The sequence below is a fragment of the Crocuta crocuta genome, unplaced genomic scaffold (assembly GCF_008692635.1).
Source record: "Crocuta crocuta isolate KB4526 unplaced genomic scaffold, BGI_CrCroc_1.0 scaffold36, whole genome shotgun sequence".
NCBI classification, from domain to species: domain Eukaryota; kingdom Metazoa; phylum Chordata; class Mammalia; order Carnivora; family Hyaenidae; genus Crocuta; species Crocuta crocuta.
In genome coordinates this window covers 17,729,966-17,747,543 of record NW_027532203.1, presented here as the reverse complement: position 1 = coordinate 17,747,543, position 17,578 = coordinate 17,729,966, and positions in this window count along the sequence as shown.

Sequence of the window (17,578 nt, the reverse complement as noted above, 5' to 3'; positions counted from 1 at the left end):
AACGAGGCGGGTCGGCTGTGCGGTCTAGACCTGTGAGGTCCAGGCTGTGGTCCAGGCTGTGGCCGGCCACGTGTGGCTGCTTTAAACTAGGAAAGTGGCTGGTCGCGGTTGGGGTGCTGTAAAATGTGAAATACTGCACACACGAGATTTCAAAGACGTAGGACGAAAACAAGAACGTAAAGTCTTTCGATCATTTTTGAATGTTGACTACGTGTTGAAATGATATTTTAAGTATATTAGGTAAATAAAGTGAATTGTTAACATTAACTTTTGCTGTTTACTTTTTTTTAATGTGGCTCATACGTTGATAATGACATTTGAGGCTTGCATTGTATTTTTTTTGAAATATACTGTACCTGATGCTCCCCAGAGCTGTATGGGATGTTAATGTTCCTATTTTACAGATAAAGAAACAGGGGCTTTGACAAATACATAATTTAAAATTCTTAAATGAAATGGCATGTACTCAAGGAGAAACATTTTCTGCTTGATCAAACTAGCCAGGCTTTTCCTGAGCCCTCTTCTCCACAAGGCCTCAACCTCAGCCTATAAAAACTAGACTCTCAACACAAAAGATTGCATCCACTTTCCTAGCCCTCTATTAAATGATAACACAGTTTCTAACAGCTGAAGGCCACACCCTGAGGATGACCCTAGTACCCCTTAAAGAAAGCTCAAGGCTAGAAAATATTTACTGTTTGTTCTAGCCAACCAGAAAGTAGGCCCCTGACCACCCTTTCTTAGAGCATTTTTTTGAAAAAGGCCTAAGATTGTGAATCCTTCCTCTGTCCCTTTGAGATGTGTATGCATTTCCTCTAATTCAGGAGAGTCTTTCTGACCTGAAAGGCATTCCTTTAAAATGTAATCATCAGGAAGAACAGGGCCTCTGTTTCCCAGTGTCTGTGGCAGGGTAGAATTCTAACTTTGATAATTGCCAGCTAACAATCCCAACTGGCCAGTCAACGTTTGTACTGACAATCCTTATGTAATTTTTCCCATCTTCCTGAATTTACAGAGCCCCTGTTCACCTCCTTTTCTTCTCTCTCATTCTCCCTTTAAAATGCCCTGTCTCCTCTGTACAAATTGAAATTGAGTTCAGTTCACATTTGACCCTCTTTCCTATTTCAGCACTATATCACTGATTAAAATCTATCTTTACCATTTTACTGGTGTCTAGCTTTGTTTGTCTTTGACAGCAGTAGTAAGAGGCTGAGTCTGGCCATGTTGAATTTTAGATATTGAGGCCAAGTATGCAAATTAATCACCTCCTGAACTTCTCATGGTCCCCTAAAATAGAAAATAAAAAAGCAGCACATTAGTCCCAGAAAGGACTTTGGAGGCACATGTGCTGCTGCTGCTGGAAGAAACACTAGTGAAAATAATAATAATAATAATAATAATAATAAAAGAATAATTAGTTAATTTTCCAAGAAGAAATTCGGCTTAAATAGGCCAGTTAGTTAGTATCTATAGGGAAGAAGAAATGTATCATTTCCCACAGACACACGTAAACACTATCTCCAAAATCAGCCCTAAATGTAAATCAGGTAGAGTGACACAGGAAGATAAAAGAAATAAAAAAACAACAGGATACTAACAAATCCTCCAGTTTCTAAAGGCCCGCAACACTAGACACTGGTGATAGAGAAGGAAGGTTGTTCTTGTAACTGGACAGTGACCAATCCAGGATTTCTACCCTGGGCTGGGAGGAGGGGGGAAGCAGCACCCAGGGGGCCTCGCTTGGAAGCTTCGGTTCAGCAGTGAATCACAGTTTTTAGTAGATTGTATACTTAATGAGGAGGGGGGGGTCGTGGGGGAGGCCGGGAGATTTGGGGGATAGATGTAGAGGAGGTGGGGTAAAGATTCTCACAGTTACCTCTTTGCGTTAACCCGCCCCTGGGTTACAACTCACAGGATCCAATTCTTTTATTTTCAGAAGAATCAGGTTAACCTCTCTGGGCCTCTGTTACTTCATCTATAAAATTAGGTGATTATGCTCTCTAAGGCTCCTTCAGCCCCCAAAATCTCTAGATCTAGCAAAAGCAGCTTAAAATATAAGATAGTGTACAAGTACTAGTACCACATTATCTGATCCACTGTTTTTCAAAAATCCAGGCTTGTAGATAAGCTGATAATAGCAGATTATATTTTTTAAAAGAATTGTTCCTCTGATGTTCCTGCTTCCAATAAAATTTAAAGGCCTGGAAATTTAAAAATATATTTATCAAACAGTTGTCTCAGCTTAGGAAAAAATCTGCCTCCAAACAAAGAAATGGGTAAAATGCATATTCTGCATCAAGTAACTTGGGGGAAAAAAAAACCCAACTGGGTACGGCCTATTTAAAATTAGAGCGTGCTGTGTGGCACTGAGCTGCTGATGTTTGTATGGTACATTTTCATGCGTTCACATTAGACATTCTATCAGATAATGCTGTTGAGTCGTTTTCGACTTCAGATACAGATTTCTCCTTATCACTTGCATCAAGTGTTGTTTGGTTTTTGTTTTCAGACCATTAGATGGCACACTTTGGGATCTTGGACCATCTTGCCACAGATTTTCTCTATAGCACTATGAAGTCAATGTTTTTGCTCCTTTGACACAAATCGAAGGATGAATGCCTTCAGTAAAGTTCCTTTAGGAGAGGGGAAGCAATGATGAAGATGACGTCTAGGGTAATCTTTATGTTTGGCCCCTGATTTAGATGTGGGGGGCAGGGTAGATGTAGTATTCAAACTTAACCTTTTATTTATTTTTAAAAAATTTTAATGTTTACTTATTTTTGAGAGAGAGAGGGAGTCGGGGAGGGGCTGAGAGGGAGGGAGACACAGAATCCGAAGCAGCCTCCAGGCTCTGAGCTAGCTGTCATCACAGAGCCAGACAAGGGGCTCGAACCCACGAACCATGAGATCATGCCCTGAGCCAAAGTTGGACACTTAACCAACTGAGCCACCCAGATGCCCCAAACTTACATTTTAAAGTTAAATGCTCCAGGATGCAGTCAGTCCTTGGACTTAGGAAAAATTGCATTGTTGAACTCAAATTTTTACCCTGTGGTGTTATCAGTGCCTTTGCCTTATCATTTTCCTGATCCTTGACTTTGGGTTCAGCTAGATGGCTTGTTTTGGCCAGTAGATAAAAGAGAAAGTGATGCCATGCCGGCTCTGAACCTAAAGGCCTTATATGTTTCTTTCTTGTGCCTCTGAGCTTGCTATGAAAAAAGAAAAGAAAACCAAAACAAAACCAAAATCATGCTGGAGCTGGTCCACTGGTTCCAGGAGAACGATGAGAGACACTTAGATCAGAACCAATTCACTGCACTCAAGTCCAGCCTAGATAAGCAAACCCCTATCCAAGTACAGATCCATGAGAATAGATGATTGTTGTTTTAAGTCACTAAATATTGGGGTTGTTTGTGCCACAGCATTTTTGAAGGAACAGATCTCTACTCACGGTCACTCCCGTGATGATCTAATTCATTCTAACAGCTTGACATTTATATACTCTGAAGACTCCCACATTTATTATTACTTTTTTTTTTTTTATTTTAGAGGGAGGAGGGGCAGAGAGAGAGAGAGAATCTTAAGCAGGCTCTATACTCAGTGCAGATCCCTAGGCGGGGCTGGATCCCACCACCTTGGGATCGTGACCTGAGCTGAAATCAGATGAAGACTCCCAAATTTGTATCTCCTACTCAGAACTCACCCATGACCTCTTAGCTGACACTTCCAGCTGACTACCGTTTGGGTATCTAATGGACATCTCAAACTTACCTTGCCCCAAGCTGAACTCCCGATTCCCCTCTGAAACTCACTTCTTTTGCAGTCATCCCATTTCAGTTCATGGCAATTCCATTCTTCCAATGGTTCAAGGAAAAAGCCTTGGATTGTCTTTCACTCTTTCTCTTTGTCTCACACCCTATATACAATCTATCAGCAAATTCTTTTGACTTCAGCTTCAATATATATCCAAATCTGACGATTTCTCATATTCTTACCACTAAAACCCTGGTGCAAGCCACCATCCTCTCATGTGTAGATTTGTACAACAGCTCCTAACTCTTGTACAAGAGCTCCACGGCTCTTGTCCCTACAATTTATTCTCCCTAGAGAGTCCACGTACTTCTTTCAAAGTTAAGTAAGGAAAGTCATTTATTTGTTGAGAGAACTGGGTCATTTGTTCTGTAAGACTTCCCACATTCTGGATTTTCCTGATTGTATCCCCCACAGTCCTGGCTGACTTAAATATTATACACAATACCTGAATCATCTATAACAAAATGAAAACGCTTGCTGATTATAGAAAATAGTCGCTATTTAAACTAAAACTTTTCACTCACTCAGTGAAAAATATCAGGTAAAGAAAAAAAGCTTGCAAGTCAGATCTTAGAATAAGTCAACAATAAATGTGCTGGCTGCTCTCTTTCCATTCCCATTTTTAAAATCTCAGCATTTCTATTTCTGTGTTCATTAAAAACTAGTTCATTAAGGTAAGGATTATGTATGATATTTATCAAAAATTTAGACTCACCTTGAAGAATGATAAATATGGATTATTCATTTTTAACATTTTTGTCCTAATATATTTTAATAGATATATCTATTTTATTGTCTATGTCTGAGATATGAATCAATGATGACTGAGGTATGTTTGCTTTTAATCCTGTTATTTACAATGGCAACCTTGAGTTTAAGTGGGTTTATGGCAGCAGAATTCACCTAAATGGGTTCTATTTGAGGTAAGCATTGGACTAAAATAGGAAAATCCCACAAGAAGAGCCTCATTCATGTTTATGGATTCATACAAGCTATTCCTGGTATAAGACTCAAATGAAACCATTTGCAAGCTGAAAGCCTGTGCATTATGAAATGTTTCTGGAAATAGGGCTCTTGGAAATGGAAAGTTTCCTTAAAAAATAAAAGTGAGTCACCGTATCTATTTTTAAAGGGAATTAATCCTGAATGGCTATGTAGAGCTGACTAGTTTTATTTAAAAAAAAAAAAAAAACCTATTGAGTAAATAAAAGCAGAATAAAAAAAACTAGAGAAACTACTTACTCAAATGCGTTTCATTCCTTCACTCACTCATCCATTTGTTCATTCTGTTACTCAAGGAGAGAATCTATTGAACTTCTAAGCCATGACTTATGTTGTTCAAGGGGTTGGGTGAAGTGCAGCAGGCTAAGCACAAATAATAATCACACATGTTCCCGCTCTGATGAAAATGATCAACTAGTAGGAAAACCAAGGCATAGAATGCACAGAGTTGCAAAGCAGTAAATGCTCAGTGCTTAAAGGGAAAGTAAGCATGAAAGAGAGTTTAGGACAGTGTCTCCCAAACTTGACTGGTCATCAGAATCACCTGGGGGCCTTTAAATATTATGCTTTTCTTCTAGTTCAAGATGGTGTACCAAGTGCATATATTTCTCATCACTACTTGAGACTCCATTAAATTACAAATTAATAAAAAAGGGAAAGACATTTCTAATAGTAAATATATAGAGGAACCTAAGAAATGTCAACAATGTGTGGATAATTAAAAAAGAAAAAAACAGGGAAGGAAGCATATCAATGGATGACACTCAGTGCATAAAGCTGTAGCTCAGAATGAGCCATGAGTGGGTTTCAGTGAAGGTGGAAGTCGTTGCCCTGAAGAACTTCACAAAATTGCCCAATTCAGAGTTGGAAGTACAACAGAGACACAGAAGGAGAAGCAGGTCTGAACACATGGTTTGATTAATGATCTTTATACGAAGTACTCCGTTTTCCCAGCCCTGACTCCCAAACTTCGTGGACAATACCCCAAAAGTCTGCATTTGCCCCTGGGCAAGACTGAAAGGACTTTCCCCTTAAGAAATTAACCATCTGGGGGCATCTCGGTGGCTCAGTTGCTTAAGTGGCCAACTCTTGGTTCCGCCTCAGGTCATGATCTTGGGGTTTGTTAGTTCAAGCCCTGCATTGAGAATCCGCTTCATATCGTCTCCCTCTCCTTTCTCTGCCCCACCCCGGTTCATGTGCTCTCCCTCTCTCTTTCTCTCAAAATACATAAACTTTTTTTTGAAAAAAGAAATTAAATGATCTAGGAAGAGCTAAGGCTTTTCTTTAAAATTTTCATTCATTTTTGAGAAACAGAGAAACAGAACATGAGCAGGGGAGGGGCAGAGAGAGGGAGACACAGAATCTGAAGCAGGCTCCAGGCACCGAGCTGTCAGCACAGAGCCCGACATGGGGCTCAAATTCATGAACCACGAAATTGTGACCTGAGCTAAAGCTGGACGCTCAGCCAACCAACTGAGCCACCCAGGTGCCCCAAGAGCTAAGGCTTTTAATGTGTGGATTGCTCTTCTGGAGTAGGGCTGTTCTTATTTGTCGTTTGGAAGTCTGTTAGCTTGACTGCTGATTCCCTACTAGTTCAGTCTACAGCTAACCTGCTGATTTTGTACTTTTCCAAGTACATAGAGCTTCCGGTTAGATATTTCTACCACACCAATTATATAAATATCCACTCATGTTCATTATTATTATTTTTTAAAAAATGTTTTATTTATTTCTAGGAGAGAGAGAGAGCGCGCGCGAGCAGGGGAGGGTCAGAGAGAGAGGGAGTCACAGACTGAAACAGGCTCCAGGCTCTGAGCTGGCAGTCAGCACAGAGCCCAACGCGGGGCTCGAACCCACAAACTGCGAGATCATGACCCAAGTGAAAGTCGGACGCTTAACCAACTAAGCCACCCAGGCGCCCCTCATGTTCATTATTATTAAATATAAACAGGCAACCAGGACATATGATGAAAAACAGCGACGTGAAAACAAAAGACTAAGATGAAAAAAAAATCAATAAAACTGACCTGAGATGGAGACAGATAATTAAGGGGGGGAGGGAAGATGTTTACCTGAAACTAATATAATACTGTATGTTAATTATACCTCAATTAAAAAAAAGAAAAAAGCTAATTAGTGATAATAAAAGTGATTTGACAGGGATTTAAACTAAGTTTTTCTGGGACATCTGGGTGGCTTAGTTGGTTACACGTCTGAGTCTTGATTTCAATCAGGTCATGACCTCGTGGTTCATGGGATTGAGCCCCATGTCAGGCTCTGCACTGAGGGTGGAGCCTGCTTGGCATTCTCTCTCCCCCTCTCTCTCTGCCCCTCTTCCACTTGCATGTGTGCATGTGTGTAATCACTCTCTCTCAAAATAAATAAATAAACATTTAAAAAATTTTTTTCAGATATTTCTGTACAGAAGGCACAATTAGAGAAAAAGAATCAACTCTTAAGATTAAAATTATGACATCCCTCCAAAGAGGTTCATTGGAAGATAATGTTGAGACTCGCTGAGAATACAGGGGAAAAAATGAGATTAAAAACATGAGAGAGAAACATAGAAAGCATAGGGAAAATGAGAGTTTCATAAAGACAGAAGTATAGAAAAGGAAATACTATAAATAAAAATTTCCAGAGATGAAAAGTACATGAGTGGTCAAACTGAAAAACAGACTAAGGACCTACTGGGTACAGAGTAGGTTACATGGTTAAAAAAAAAAAAAAAAGAAAGAAAGAAAAGAATAAACAAACAAATAAATAAATAAAATACATAATTTTAAAAAGCATTAGCTGGACCCATCATTATGAAATTTCAAAACTTACTATTACTACATCTTCAATTTAAAATCCTATTAAAGATTCTAAAAGGTTCAAGGCAGGAAAAATGTTACCTATAAAGAAACAAGAAGCTGGTTGGCACTAAATGTGGATGACAATGGTGCACTTCTTTCAAAGGAAAGAAAAATAATTTTAGACCTAAAATTCTATAGCCAATCAAACTATTAATGGTGAGAGTAAAATAAAGATTTTTAAAGACAAAGGCAAAACTAACATTTTTAGAACAAAATTATTTTTTTTAATATTTATTTGAGATAGAGTGAGAGAAAGAGAGAGAACATGTACTCATGAGAAGGTGAGGGAAAGAGAGAGGGAGACAGAGGATCCTAAGTGGCTTGGCATTGACAGCAGAGAGCCCACTGCTGGGCTTGAACTCACAAACGGTGAGATCATGACCTGAGCTGAAGTCAGAGGCTTAACTGACTGAGTCACCCCAAATTAGTTTTTAAACAACTTATTTTTAAAAAGACTTTTAAACATGAAAAACAACCAAAATTTTTGTCTAGTTAACAAATATGTACTGTGTACCTACCTCGGCATTCTCTTAGGCAGTAGAGATACAATAGTAAAATTGACAGATGCCCTGACCTCAAGAAACTTATATTCTAAAAGAGGTAAGTTTCAGGTATCCTTTTGGAGAAGGTTATTTGGAGATGTACTCCAGTATAGGCTACTATATAAAACAAGAAGTTAAAGAAGTGACAGAACAAAACTAAACAGGCAATAAAAAATCTAAGAGGTATACCATAGCCCTAAAAAGCATTGATTCAAGTTAGAACAAGAAGTCATTGTGCTCCATGAAGAACCTCTTTAAAAAAAAAAAAAAAGAAATAAAAAAGATTTCAGGTAATGAATAAAATGGGAATCTACTGGAAGATAAAAGTGATACGGTGTCGTATTGATTGATAGTGTTCCACAATACCTAGTTCAATCCTTCCTCAGTGTATTTTTCAGTGTTCCCTATAGTTAGGTAGGACTGTGTAATTGAATTCTGGCCAATGAAATGTGAATTTGATTTTCAGGCCAGGGTAGTTGAGAAACAGTGGATTTTCTGTTTGATCTTTTCCCCCAGCGTTAGTTAGTGGATAGATTGGATCCAATGGAGAGCTCCAAAGATCTCAGGATTGTCAGAGCCACTGCACGGGACAAAACTTTCTCCTGATCCACAGTGGACTGTGATCTGATCAAGAAATAAACTTTTATAATGTTAAGCCACTCACCAACTGAGCTTTCAGGGTTTTATTTGTTACTGCAGCATTTCTTAATCTACCCTAACTACAAATACAGTAAAAGAGAGGGAGAGGAAGTAACAGAGAGAGAGAGAGAGAGAGAGAGAGAGGCACCCCCTTCTCTCAATAAGAAATAAATATACTTAGGACTCAACAAAACAAAATGAAGAACAAAGTCATGATCCCATATTAAGTCAAGCTAAATGTGGCCATCTGTCAGAGCAGAAGCCAGGCTCCGAGGAGCAAATAAATCCACGAAGAATCAAGAAAAAGGAATTGGCAGTGACAAGAAGGAAGGAAAAAGGGGGCTGGCAGCAGCTTGAGGAGGAGGCAGAGTGCAAGAAAAACTGTGCTAGGTTCACTTATTCTTAGATCCACTGGCATCGTACCAACTACCACCAGAGTCATCTGCTAGCATTATAGTGGAATTAACCTACTTTGGATCTGGAGCGAACCTACATAATATATGAAAGTCTGAAAGTCAAGAAGCATCTGTATGTGTATACATATAGAGGATAAAGACTCTCAAGGGGACAGGTGGGGAAGGAGAAAGAAGCAGTGATAATAAATGAACCACGGCTCAGAAGGTTCATCTTGGTGGGTCTTCCCCAAGTTTGATAATTCTCTACAACCTGCATACAAGTTTAGGGCAGTTGAGGCATCCAAGTCATCTGCATTTGGAAACACTGATGGAGCAGTAGAGTTTATCCAGCTAAGAAGAGTGCAGTATGGGACTGGGGCTATTTGTTCCTGCCCTGAAGGAGTTTACAGTCTCACCGGACACACGTAAGGTAGAGAGAGCAGTAAGAAACCCGAGGCAGCACATAAAAAGGGCCAAGTGACTGGCACAGAAAATCATTACCCTTACAGGATTTAGAGGAGGGAGAGTTTTATTTTTATTTTGTTGTTGTTGCTGTTGTTTTTGTTTGTTTGTTTGTTTTTTAGAGGAGGGAGAAAATCTAAGGGTTTAGAGAGTCAGGGCCAGTGGTGGCCTTGAGCTGCTGAGTCTTAGAGTTAGACAGAGCTTAAAAGGAAGGAGGGCCTTCCAAGTGGACAAGTGGTGCCAGCAAAGGGAAGAAGGTGGGACTTGGGGGCCAATGGAAGAAGAGTCCAACTGTGAGATGGCAAATGTAAGTTGGATCCAAATTGTATAGGTCCTCGAACAGCAGGTGCGATTTGAGATTTATTTTGTAGAAAGTAAGTAGTATCAAGTTTTCACGGTAAAAGTGGTGGTACAAAACCTTAGACCATGTTTATTTTTCTCGTGTTACTTTCTGAGCCTGCATGGGTGTGAAAACACTCTCCCAAGTTAGTTTGGTTCTGGAGTGGCTGTAAAGGTCAATTAGCCTTGGTTTATTGAAAGTTAAGAATGAAAAGTTCTGCTCCAGAAGATGATACACCCACATCTGTTGTTGCCAAGATTTTTCCTTCCTTGTTACTTAATGTTACAAGCAAGGAAACCTCCCAGGAGTTCTGAGAATTAAGTAGCATCTCCCAAGGAACTTTCTTATGTCTGTTGTTATTTATGCAGCTTATTAGAGGAAAGATGTGTTTTTACAAACATTACCTTATTAATCTTTGTTGAATCCACCTCATACACACAGGAAAGACGATGGGGGCCATGAGAAGGGGATGCGGAGACCCAAGTATATCAGGAAGTCTGCCTATAGGTGTTAAATAGGTTTCTGGGACTGTGAGCATTCTAAAAACCTGGAACAGCGTTCAGCTTTTCTTTCTTTAAGAAATGGAAAAACTATGTGTTCCCTCCCTCCCCCAACATACTTTTACTTGAGCAGAGAATATAGAAAATGTTTTTTATATCTTTAGGCACACACATAAGTAAAAATGGGACTACAAAAAAGCAACACAGGTAGTAGGTTAAGCATTTGTTTATAGGTTTGGTTTAGTTTGTAGAGGCCTATTCAAGTTACTTCAGGCAATGGGAATTGAATAATATATATGGCAATAATTAAAACAGGAATCTTCTCTATGCATCCAAGCCTCATAAAGACCCAAGAGAATCAGCCTCACAAAGAAAGGAACAGAGGTTGGGAAGTGATCTGAATAGTGAGTTTCCAGCCCCGCAGGGGGTTTGCAGCTCCTGTGTGTGTGTGTGTGTGTGTGTGTGTGTGTGTGTGTGCGCGCGCGCGCACACACACACACGCGTGATTATTACGCTGTTGTTTTTTAATTTTTTTATAAAAATTTTTAACATTTATTTATTATTGAGAGACAGAGCATGAGAGAGGTAGAGAGAGGGGAGACCCAGAATCTGAAGCAGGCTCCAGACTCCAAGTTGGAGAGTCTCTTAGCAGACTCTCTTAGCACAGAGCCCAACACAGGGCTCTAACTCACCAACGGTGAGATCATGACCTGAGCCAAAGTCAGATGCTTAACCAACTGAGACACACTGGCACCCCCATTATGTTGTTTTAAAAAGTAAGTTGAGGCACATTACAATTTTCAAAAGTTGATTTGTTCATGCATTGACTTGGATTGATCAGTGCCAAACTGAAGGTTGTTAGGAGCACTCCACCCACAGGGGCAAGGATTTTATATAAAATATGCGTAAACAAAGTAAATTATTGATTGGCTATAGCTTACATGGTTGCTTTGTTTAAGAAAGTCTAGTTGGCTATTTGTTATTGATTGGTCTTAAATTTCCCTTTCTTGGATTCTAGTGCACTGACTCTGGCTTAGGCTTGAGATCTCCAAACGTCATCCTAAAGAACGTATACCATTTTGCCCTCCCGTCAACAACGTGTGAGTTCCAGTTGCTCTACGACCTTGTCAACATTTGGATTTGTTACTCTTTTACATTCAGTCATTCTAGCAGGTATGCCATAGTGTCTCACTGTGATTCTAATTTGATGTCTTGATGACTATGATGTTAGTCACTTTTTCATATATTTATTGATAATTTGTCTATTTTCTTTTATGAAATGTTTATTATTTTTGCTGAGGTTTAAAAAAAATCAGATTGCTCCTTGTTTTTATTGAGGTCAACGTGTTCTTTATAAATCCTGGATACAAGTTCTTTGTCAGATATATGTTTGCTTATGATTTCTCCCAGTCTGTGGCTTGCATATTTATTTTCTGATTGGTGCCGTGATAAGCACAAAATTTTAATTTTTATGAAATCCAATTTATCAGAGTTGGTTTTTGGTTTTTTTGATGGCTGTTGCTTTGTATGTGTAAGAAATTTTTGCCAGCCTGAAGATATTCTTCCATGTTTTGCTCTGAAATTTTTATGATTTCAGGTTTTACACTTAGGTCTATCTTCTGTCTCAGATTAAATTTTGTATGTGGTGTGAGATAGGGTGTCAAAGTTCTTTTTTTCTTTTCCATATGGATATAGAATTACTCCAACACAATTTTGTTGAAAAGACGTTCTTTTCTCTATTTCTTTGGTATCTTTCCCAAAAATCAAACGACCATACAGGTGTGGTCTCTTCAGTCACACTGATGTGTGTCAGTCCTGAAGCCAATCCCACAGTGTTATGATTGCTATAACTTTATAGTAAGTTTTGTAATCAAGTAGTATAAATTCCTGAAACCTTGCTCTTCTTTTTCATAATTGCTTTGTGTACCCTCAGTCTCTTGCGTTTGTGTTTAATTATAGAGTCATCTTGCCAGTTTCTCCCAAAGCTTTTTTGGGGAGTTTGATTGAAATTGTGTTGAATATATAAACACATTTGGGGAGAACTGACATTTTAACAATAACGAGTCTACCAGCCTGAGCACATAGGATATTTCTCAGATGTTTTAAGTCTTTTAAATTTCTTTCAACAATGTTTTGATGTTTTCAAAGGAAAGGCCTTACACGTCTTTTGCTAAATTTATAAACTTTTTAAAAATTGAGATTAAATTCCCAGAATATAAAACTAACCATTTCAAAGTGACATTTCAATGGTATTTAATACATTCACAATTTTGTGAAGCCACTACCTCTATTTAGTTCCAAAACATCTTCATCACTCAGAAGAAAACCCTGTGCCCATTCAATAGTTTCTATCAATTCTGCCTTCTCTCTCACCCCTGAAAACCACCAATCTTATTTCTGTCTCTACGGATTTGCCATTCTAGGTATTTCATATAAATGGAATCAAGCATTATGTGATCTTTGATGTCTAGCTTCTTTCACTTAACATAAATGTTTTTAAAGTTCATCCATGTCATAGCCTGGGTCCATACTTCATTTCTTCCCATGGCTGAATAATAGTATATACCATATTTTGTTTATCCATTCATCCGTGGATGGACACATGATATGTTTCCACCTTTTGACTATTGTAAATAGTGCGGCTATGATCATTTGTATATAAGTATGTAAGTATCTGTTTCCAATACTTTTGAGTATATAACTAGAATGGAATTGCACAGAAAAAATTTCATGTTTAATTTTCTTTGAGAGCTGCCAAACTGTTTCCCACAATGGCTGCACTACTTCACAGTCCCACCAGCAATGTACAAGGGTTCCAATTTCTCTCGTATCTTCACCAGATCTGTCTTTCAGATAATAGCCATCCTAGTGAACGTGAGATGAATGGTTTTTGAAGTGAAGTGACCATTGCCTAACCCAAGGTCATAAAGATTTACTCTTACGTTTTCTTCTACGAGTTTTACTGTTTTAGCTTTGATAGACCATACTTCAAGTAGTACTGTGTTAGAGCACTTATAATTCTGAGAACTGTAATACCTTAGTTAAAGGAATCATGCTAATGGGGGAATTTCAGCTCCAAGGGAGTTTGGGGAGAGATTTTTTTTTTTAAAAGAGGCCTCCTGTATCCTTCAAATTATGTCAGTAAGGGGACTGCCAATTCACCCATGTGCACAAAGCGTCTTGCTTGGCTCCCTTGGCAGTGTGCACAGGAGTTTAGTGATTAAAAGCAGAGGTTTTGGGGGCTCCTGGGTGGCTCAGTCGGTTGAGTGTCCGACTTCAGGTCGGGCATGATCTCGCGGTTTGTGAGTTCGAGCCCTGTATTGGGCTTTCTTTTGTCAGCTCAGAGCCCACTTTGGATCTTCTGTCTCCCTCTCTCTCTCTTCCTTTCCTCTGCTCATGGCCTCTTTCTCAAAAAGAATAAACATTAAAAAAAAAAAAAAAGAAGGCAGAGATTTTGAAGTCATAATAACCAAAGGTTCAAATTCCCAATTTTCCACTTACCTACTATGTGACTTAACACCTCAGATTTCAATTAAATAGTTAAATAGTCTCTGCCTCATAGGGTTGTTGAGAGAATTAAGTAAAATAATGTGTTAAGACACTTAGCACAATGTTCAGCTTATTGTAATCACTCAAAGGAAGTTGGCTGCTGTTATTATTATTGGCTGCCAAGTAATTGGATGATCGTGCCACATAAACAGAGGGATGGGAAAGCAACTACATATAAAATCACAGTTTCACCAATGATGGCTTAGTACTGAATTCAAACAGTATTTAACCATGTTTTAAAGCACACAATTTGGGGTAAATGTTGATTCTTTAAAAAGTCAATCTCTAGAGGGCCATAAAAGCTATTTTAATCACTACAACTAATTACAAGGAAGTATAAATCAATAAACTTTGCTAAATGGTCTAAAATATAATAAAGAAAACCATCATTAACAATCATCCAGGAAGCCACTGTCCTTAATAGAGAGATGATGTAAAAGTTGCATGAGAAGAATGAATTTTATTATTTGAAAACTCCAGGCGTTAACAATGCTTTCAGGGAAGTTCTTAATTTGCCACAGAGTCGTGGCGTTTCAGCATGATTATTTACCTTAGGTAACTTGAGTTCATTACTTCTAAATTATATGTATAGTCAGCCTGGTATGAAAATAAGTGGCCAATTGCAGCAATGTATTCTCAGCTCTTAGCATTTTTTGGATCTTTTCTCAGCTCAAAGCCAGCTATCTTTCCATTCTTCCTCCTGAAGCTACAACATGTTTCAGAGCCCACATCAAGACTGGAGTCCAGAGGCATTTAGGAAGACTTAGCTCTCTTTTAGCCCTGTGTGGTGGTTACTGGCCCAAGTCTGGGGGTCCTGGGGTTATCACCCAATCTCCCAGGTGTACCTTGCTGCCCACCAGCTAGGAGAAACAATGCCCACATGGGTTCCTGAGTCAAATTGCTCTCCACCCATTGTATCCCCAAGAAGCACTTGATTCTTGCCACCGTATTCATTCTCAGTGGTGTGTTTTCCCAAGACTGGAATGTGCCCATGAATGCCAAGTGGACAGCAGAGACCCCTTATCAAGGATGATGTTGATGATGCTAATTGTCAGCTTCCTGTTCCTGAGATGTCTGTGCTGCTGAGCTTTGTTCCCTTTGTGGCTCTGGCTATGCACCCGGTCACAGCTTTGCTTGCATCACACAAGAACCTCTGAGGCCTTTTGGACAGTGTACCTTTCCAGCCTAGTTCCTGACCTACCCTGGGGAGCAGAACAAGTTTAGATCTAGCCCCTTTCACCATCTTCACCTATCTATATTGCAATAGGGGATATCAGAGATATTATGGACTTGTTCAGCTCTGATGATGAGGCCAAGAGATTGAGCAGGAAAAGCTTATTATAGCTGCAGGAAGAACTGGATTTGAGGCTTGACTCTGCAACTAACTAGCCTTCATATCCACTGACCTCCCTTAGCTAAATCAAAGGGCTAATTCAACATAAGAATACAAAGATGGCATAAGTATGCATTGGAGAGTTGTTACACGAACAAGAAGTGGTGTTACTGTTGGCTGATCACTGACCTCCAAAGGGAGAGAAGGGTTTTGTAATCAGAGTTAACAGAAAATCTAAAATAATATTGTTTTACACAAGAGAGAATTTCATTTCTCTCCAATATAAAAAAAATCGCGTGGGAAGTCCAGAGTTAGAATGTTGGTTCGGTAATAGTAGGGGACACAGGCTTCTATTTATTATCTTTCTGCGCCCAAACTAGCATATGGCTTTTATCTTCAGAGTTCCCTCATGGCCCAAGATGGCTTCTGGGGTTCCAACCATATTATAGACATCAGGGAAGAAGGAAAGGGAAGGGAAAAGAGAAACATTGCCTACGTCAAACTCTTTTAAAGTAACCTTCCTGAAAATTCCACATATTTCTACCTACCTCTTATTTGCCAGAATATAGTCACATAGTCACATGGCCACATCTAACTGGGAGAAAGCCTGGGAAGCATAGCCTTTTATTTAGGTGTATTGCCACCAAGAATGCATACTGTTGGTTGGTAACTAACATTCGCCACATATGGTCATTTGAAACCAAATGACGTGACAACATTCTATGAGAGTTTAAGTGAACGCCATGTAGCAATCTACTTTTGAGATTGGCTTATATAAAATAAACAAGATCACTTACTCAATCAACAAACATATTTTGTGTAGAGACTACATGTGCTCAGCAGTAGAGGGATGGTAGTGAGCTGAAATGAACATCCCCTGGCCTCATCAAGTTTACAGTGCACATCTTCTTACAAAAGGAAGAGAGTACAATTACAAACTGTGGTGAGGGTTGTGTATGGGGAGTCAAAACAGGTGTTCAAACTTGAACTTTGTGCATCACCTGTGTAGAGAGACAGAGAACCTCTGTCATGGGGCCTGGGGTCAGCTGGAAGCACCCCATTAAATGATGTGGTTACACATTCTTAGCACTCTGACGATATTTCTCTCTCTGATCTTCCTCACTGCTGACCAAGGCTGTTTTTACTCTTACCCTTAAATGAAAGAGATCCTATCTGCTTGGTCATATCCCCTGTAGTGAGGAAGAATTCTCCTCTATTTTCCAAAGAGCTGAGGCTACACTCATTGCTCAATCTAAGGAAATTGGGGTGTGATGTCCCACTATCCTTGCCTATGGCAAATAGATGAGCAATTACTCAGGCATCCTGAGGATCAAAAACATCCATCTGAAATGTCTGTCCCAATAGGAAACACTTTATTGTTTGGGTCCGGATTTCTGCTGTGACTTGCTATGGCCATTTCTGATCTTATTATTTCATTTGGAATCAAAATAGAGAATTTTATTTGCATTGCCTTTACTCTTCATTAGCTAATAGTTAGCTTGACCTTGGAATTTTAACATGACTATTTTAACAAAATAGTCAAAGAAAAGAGCACAGCATTTTCCTGCTGTCATTTTGTGGAGCCAAGAATTTTTGTTTGTCCTTCTGAAGAGTGGCTTTATTTTTAGCCCCATGCAGAGCCTTAGATGGATGTCCTGTCTGTTTCTGCGAGGCAGCTCAGATAACCCAGTCACATCCAGTTTTAGGGACAACTTCTTTTTGTTCCAACTTAGAAACATCAAGCATTGCTAGAATAAAGAAGAGGTATCCACTCTCCTTAGTGAGAAAATATGTGGATTCATGACATTTCCATATCATATGTTGCATCATGACTCTTTAAAGTGTTCGGTTTGGGTGTATAACTTCATGGTTGCATGGAGGACTGTTAGGCTCTACTGCTTGTAAGAAATAGACGGAGTCTGATAAAATACCTCAACAAATGGAGAGACTCTGAGGTCATGAGAATTAAAACAGCAGCAATTTCCAAGTGTTTGGGGAAAGATGCACAGCTGGGCTTCGACAGAGCCTAGAGTTTAGGAGAATGGAAAGGCCCAACATACTTCCAGCAGCCTCAGCAGGAGAGGCCAGTGGTCTTCCATAAGAGCTTGGCCATGTATTCAGTTTAGAGCTATGCCAGGGTTACAA